This window comes from Capricornis sumatraensis, chromosome 16, assembly GCF_032405125.1.
Source record: "Capricornis sumatraensis isolate serow.1 chromosome 16, serow.2, whole genome shotgun sequence".
Classification (NCBI taxonomy): domain Eukaryota; kingdom Metazoa; phylum Chordata; class Mammalia; order Artiodactyla; family Bovidae; genus Capricornis; species Capricornis sumatraensis.
Genome location: NC_091084.1, coordinates 49,839,510 through 49,846,805, shown reverse-complemented (window position 1 = coordinate 49,846,805; position 7,296 = coordinate 49,839,510).

Here is a 7,296-nt window from a genome sequence, read left to right as displayed (position 1 = left end):
AGTCTTTTGGACTCTGTGGGAGAAGAAGAGGGTGGGATGATTTGGGAGAATGGCCTTGAAATATGTAAATTATCACATGTGAAACGAATCACCAGTCCAGGTTCAACGCATGATACAGGGTGCTTGGGGCTGATGCACTGGGATGACCCAGAGGGATGGGATGGGGAGGGAGGTGGGAGGCGGGTTCAGGATGGGGAACACATGTACACCCATGGCTGATTCATGTCAATGTATGGCAAAACCAATACAATCTTATAAAGTAAAATAAATAAATAAAACTGAAAAATAAATTAAAATTAAAAAAATAATAAAAATATAGATCAATTAATCTCAACTCTTTACCCAAAACCACCAAAGGTTTTCCTATTATATTTGAATTAAATCTAAATGCCCTAATAATCTGGTTCATGTCTGTCTCCCTGACCCCACCCCTTGAGCACCCTTCTCCAGTCACAGGAGCCTTCCTGTATTTTTGTTCCTGCTGGCTTTCTAATTGTTAACTCTATTCCCTGGGAGCTCTTGCTTGGGCTAACTCACATCTCTGCTTAAATGCTCTCTTGGGTGATGGTCTCCCTGATTAGACCCTAGAACAGTTCATTGTCAATTTTTCTCTTTACCCCGTGTTTCTTCTTAGGATCTCCCTGTGCTTAAATTATATGGATTTCTTGGCGACTGTCCCCTCTCTGTTGGCTTTATGAAGGCAGGGTTTTGTGATCTAGAACACCTCTTATCACCGAGATATAGGACAGGACTCCAGCATAGAGAGGGTGTTTAATTACTATTGTGCTGGGTGTACTTAGTCTTGAAGTTGTGTCTGAATCTTTGTGACCTCATGGACTGTAGCCCACCAGGCTCCTCTGCCTATGGGGATTCTCCAGGCAAGAATACTGGGATGGGTTGTCAAGCCCTCCTCCAGGGGATCTTCCCAACCCAAGGACTGAACCCAGGTCACCTGAAGCAGGCGGATTCTTTACTGACTGGGCCACCAGGGAAGCTGTCCCCATCTGATCAGAAAGCATTATAAATTCAGCAAAACACGTTTTGAGTTGTTCACTTCTTGCCATCTGCCCTTGTGAAGAACCCAACCTAAGCCAATACCATCTCCCAGCTGAATGACTACAGGAGTCTGCTGCCTTGACTCTCCTGACACCCCAGCCACCCTCTCAGTCATGTGCCACATAAGATGAGAGTAAAATCCACACTCGAAACAAAGCCCTGGTGAATTCTGCACTCACCTCTTTCTCATGTCACCTGGAAATACTTTCCTTCTCATTCTCTCTACTTTGGACACCTGGCTTTCTTTCCTTTTTCTTCAGGTGTATCAGGCTCTAACCAAACTCAGGGAACTCTTCTATAGTTTCCCCTCTGCCTGAAACTTCTCCCAGCTCTCTGAATATCTGGCTTCCTCCTACCCTTCAAGTCTCTGCATAAACACTTCCACCAAAGAGATATGCTCTGACCACCCTTCTAAAAATATATCCCTTTCCCCTTATATACACTAACAATATGTCTTGTTTATTCCCTTCATGAAATGAATTTTAATTGTTATTTAATAATTATTTATTCAGTAGAAATTGATATAGAATAGAGATAAAAGGTGTTGTCTCTAGAAACACTGACCCAGATCCCAGCTGCAGCTCCATCATTTACTAGCTGTGCAACTTTGGACTAATCCCACATAACAATTTCTTGCTTTACTCATCTGTCAAATAGGTCTAGAAATAACACCTGCTTTATAGCGCTATAGGAGTTAAATGGGTAAATAGGCATAAAGCCTATATAAGAAAGCAACACAACACTGTAAAGCAACTATCTCCAATTAAAAATAAAAAATAACATAAAAGTCTACAGAAAAGTGCCTAGTTCTCAGTGAGTGCTCTGTGTTAGGTATTACTTTTATTTCTCTCTTCCTTTTTTCTTGGAGGTCTATTATCCCTGCTATACTGTAAGCTCCTTAAAGCAGAAAACACATCTTGTTCACTATTGTATTTCTACTACTCTTGGCATATAAGAAATGTTTAGGAAGTATTTATTAAACTTATGAATTCCAAAAGGCTATTTAATAACTTGCAAAGAAATTTCGTGACATAGTATCATGTTGGAAAGGCAGATTATTATGCACAATATAATCACAATTTTGTAAAATATGTGGAAAGACAACCATCATGGTGTTAGCAGTGTTATCTGGGTAGTGGAATTATTGCTGACTTTCATATTCTTATTTTACTTATCTGTATTATCTACTATGCATATACATTATGCATAATATATTCTATCATATATATATTTCTTTTAGACTTAGGAAACAAGTCATAGATCTAATAAAGAGGTTTAATTATTAGAAGAGTAGAAATTTTACTTTTCACGAATGCATATGTTTGCACAAGAATCAAACTGAAATAATAATTCATAGTGTACTGGTGACATAGTAGTTTCACCACAGCAATATCCGTTCTGGAAATAAACTGCAAATATGTAGTGCTTAAACCGAAGCAAGACTTATGTGAAGAAATTACAGTTATTTAAAGAGAAACAAGTGAATCTTGAATGGAAACAGTCTTTATTTTAAAAGGAAAGATTGTCTATTGCAAATCCCTCAATTCTCTAATATTCATATATTCATACGTAATTAAAAGCCAGTGAAGATCTCCTTTGGTCTTATATGGAATATAGAGTATATTTAAAAAATAAATTTGGACAATGGCATTATGCAAAGGAATAATGAGTTAAGCATTGAGTATTTTGTCACTTAATATTTCAAAATTAAAACTGAAGTCTGTGATAGCTTATGGTGAATGGTGAACAGTGCCACTGGATCCATGGTCTCCGAAGGAGAAGATTTAACTCCAAGACCAAAGACAGGTCTCAGTCACTGAGAGCTTTGTGTGCAAAATTTTATTTAGAGTGACAGGACCAAGAAAGCTTCTGACATAGACATCAGAAGGGGATAGGAGAGTACCTGCCTCACTAATTTAAGGTCTATACTTTTCAACTAGCTGCTGAGAATAGATAAAAAGAATATTTCAAGATTGTACGAGCTCCACCAGAACCTTTTCCAAGGCATACATCCTGAAATAACTTTGGCACAAGAGTAGCCAGGGAGAAGGTTCTGGACAACATCTCTGGGTGAGATATACTGTGGCTATGTAATCAAGGGTACAAGTCTTGAGAAACAGGTTCCCAGACAAGGTTTGTCACAATTATAATCATTAGCATGGAGCCTAAGAAAAGCATTTCCATGAGTAAGAGGTTGTGCTGTGTGATCACTGGGAAACAAAGGCCAGCTCTTGGGTAAGATACATTGTTGCACAAGGCTTAAGGAAAGCATGAGTGAGAATGTTCAGTTCAGTTCAGTTCAGTGGCTCAGTCCTGTCCGACTCTTTGTGACCCCATGAATCGCAGCACACCAGGCCTCCCTGTCCATCACCTACTCCCAGAGTTCACGCAGACTCACGCCCGTTGAGTCAGTGATGCCATCCAGCCGTCTCATCCTCTGTGTTATCCCCTTCTTCTCCTGCCCCCAATCCCTCCCAGCATCAGAGTCTTTTCCAATGAGTCAACTCTTCACATGAGGTGGCCAAAGTACTGGATTTCAGCTTTAGCATCATTCCTTCCAAAGAAATCCCAGGGCTGATCTCCTTCAGAATGGACTGGTTGGATCTCCTTGCAGTCCAAGGGACTCTCAAGAGTTTTCTCCAACACCACAGTCCAAAAGCATCAATTCTTCAGCGCTCAGCTTTCTTCACAGTCCAACTCGCACATCCGTACATGACCACTGGAAAAACCATAGCCTTGACTAGACGGACCTTAGTCGGCAAAGCAATGTCTCTGCTTTTGAATATGCTATCTAGGTTGCTCATAACTTTTCTTCCAAGGAGTAAGCATCTTTTAATCTCATGGCTTCAGTCACCATCTGCAGTGATTTTGGAGCCCAAAAAAATAAAGTCTGACACTGTTTCCACTGTTTCCCCATCTATTTCCCATGAAGTGATGGGACCAGATGCCATGATCTTCGTTTTCTGAATGTTGAGCTTTAAGCCAACTTTTTCACTCTCCTCTTTGACTTTCATCAAGAGACTTTTTAGTTCGTCTTCACTTTCTGCCATAAGGGTGGTGTCATCTGCATATCTGCTGCTGCTAAGTCACTTCAGTCATGTCCGACTCTGTGTGACCCCATAGATGGCAGCCCACCAGGCTCCCCCATCCCTGGGATTCTCCAGGCAAGAACACTGGAGTGGGTCGTCATTTCCTTCTCCAATGCATGAAAGTGAAAAGTGAAAGGGAAGTCGCTCAGTCATGTCCGACTCTTCGCAACCCCATGGACCGCAGCCTACCAGGCTTCTCTGTCCATGGGATTTTCCAGGCAAGAGTACTGGAGTGGGGTGCCATCGCCTTCTCCCTGCATATCTGAGGTTCTTGATATTTCTCCCGGCAATCTTGATTCCAGCTTGTGTTTCTTCCAGTCCAGCGTTTCTCATGATGTACTCTGCATATAAGTTAAATAAGCAGGGTGACAATGTACAGCCTTGATGTACTCCTTTTCCTATTTGGAACCAGTCTGTTGTTCCATGTCCAGTTCTAACTGTTGCTTCCTGAGTAATGCTCAAAATTCTCCAAGCCAGGCTTCAGCAATGCATGAACCATGAACTTCCTGATGTTCAAGCGGGTTTTAGAAAAGGCAGAGGAACCAGAGATCAAATTGCCAACATCCTCTGGATCATGGAAAAAGCAAGAGAGTTCCAGAAAAACATCTATTTCTGCTTTATTGACTATGCCAAAGCCTTTGACTGTGTGGATCACAATAAACTGTGGAAAATTCTGAGAGAAATGGGAATACCAGACCATCTGACCTGCCTCTTGAGAAATCTTGAGAATGTTCACCTCCTCCTTAAAGGACCTTGGACCGCCTGGCTAAGCTTTAGCTCTTTCATCCCCCATTTTTTTTTATTTAGGAGAATATGGTTGCCAGGGAAAGGGGCAGAGAAATCATTCTATAACTTCTTCCTGCTGGTAAGGGGCACAGACAATAAATTGTTGAGGCAGCACATTCTCCTTACCCTTATATTGAGGATCTCTGATCCAGGAGCCCCAAGTAATAGCTGGAGGAGTCTGTGACAATCATAGGAGCTTGAATAATCATTTGTAACTTAAGTGCTTCATGCTGCTTAGATACAAAATTCATTATACAGTTACAGATATAAGGAGCAAACAACAAGAATAAGATAATTACAATTACTACACTCAAGATAGTTTTCCACCAAGGAGAGCTTGTAAACCATGATTGCATCTGCAACCAGAGTGGAACATCAAGGTAGTCCATTTTGAAGAGTGACCAGAATCTCTGAATCACCATTACTTTGTCTTTGAAGACATTGTATCCTTTAGAAGGAACAAACTAGACAAGTAGATTAAAAGGCAGAGACCAAAAATCAGTAAAAGAACTATTGTAATCAGCAGTCCAAGCAATAATAGGAATCAGGTTACATTTGGTAGTAACTTTGATCTTGGTCTAGATACAGTCAACACTTGGGCTGCCCTGTTTATAAGAATAAAGCTATCTGGCATGTTCATATACATTTTGAATATAGGTATAACAAATTCAGTTAGTAGTTGAAAGAGTGACAACCTGAGCCTTAACAGATAAAATAAATCTTACCATTTCTTTTTAGGAGAATTAATCTGAACCACAACATACACAGCTGTTTTAACGAGACTTATAGCCAGGTAATGGAAGAAGGCAATGGCACCCCACTCCAGTACTCTTGCCTGGAAAATCCCTGGACGGAGGAGCCTGGAAGGCTGCAGTCCATGGAGTCGCTGAGGGTCAGACACGACTGAGCAATTTCACTTTCACTTTTCACTTTCATGCATTGGAGAAGGAAATGGCAACCCACTTCAGTACTCTTGCCTGGAGAATCCCAGGGACGGGGGAGCCTGGTGGGCTGCCGTCTATGGCGTCGCACAGAGTCGGATACGACTGAAGTGACTTAGCATAGCCAGGTAGCCAGTTGTCTAAGTTTGTCCAAGTAAGCTTTAGCCTCTTATTGTGGTATTAATGTATAACCCAAAGTAGCTGTCACCATCAACAATTTTAGTGTTTTTCTAAGAATAAGAAAATGCAAGAATTTGGGTTCAAGAAAATCTTTACCTGAAAATACTTAACTATTATCCAAAAGCCTGCTTTGTCCATTTTTTTATTTCCAGAATGCAGAGCGAGTGCATAATTTCTGATTTTCACCCTGAACTCCTTTCAGGGGATGTTGATGGTCAACAGCTGTAGTGTCCATGATTAATCTTTGTAGAGGCAGATGGCAAGTGCCAGTTTCCAGTCACAGGCCCCCTTTATGGCCAAGAGTTTGACCATGGTTGGGGGGCATTTCATGACCATCTTGTCCTACAGTGCTGGGAAGGCTTGTTCTCAAGTCTATCACAGATTTCACCAATAGGCCTCTCAATGTCCTGTTACCGGACTAGGCCCTGTGACTAAAAAAAGTCTCTGGACAGCACCTGTCTCACTAGTCTCGGTCCAGGAAAATATTCCCTCTTGTTGTTTCTTCTCATATACAGAGTCACACCATTATAGCTGTGGATTTCATATGGACTATATACCATCTTTATATCAGTGGCTCAGTCACATATTAATAATGTAAGGAACAACATGTTGAAACAAGCAGTATAGAAAACAATATATTAGTAGCAATAGTAAAATCATGAGTAAGGACTTAAGTCAAGAACTCAGGTATAGGCTAGTGACATCTCCAGGTCATCCGACTTAAGTTTGTTAAATGACTATAGCCTGCTGTTAGATCCTGGAGCATCTGACCTTTATTCAAAGACTGGTTACTGAAATAAGCTTTAGAAACAAACTCAGAGTGTTATTTTTAATAACTGAATTAAACCTCTTAGCAATATAACAGAACCACAAGGAACTCAGAAGTGAATCTTAGTAAATGCAGTCCTTAATTCATAAAACTAGAACTTAATATGCAGTGAAACATAATAGATGCTATTGGCCTGACATCAGTTGGGTGGATTTTTCTTTTAGAGGTCCCCAGTATACTTTGAGATTTCTGTATATGTCAGGAGACAGTCTTTTTTACCTTGATGAGGCTGTTCAGAACCCAAGTGTCTCAATTTCTAGAGGGACAAGGCAGAGAGAAAAGAAAAATATTTTAATTTTACCCACAGGTGTAAATCACTAAACTGTTTTAAGCCATCAGGGACTTGAGAAGAATTTCTTTATATATGAAAACAAAGATTAGAAGCCAGCGATATGTCAGACAGAAAATCATGAAA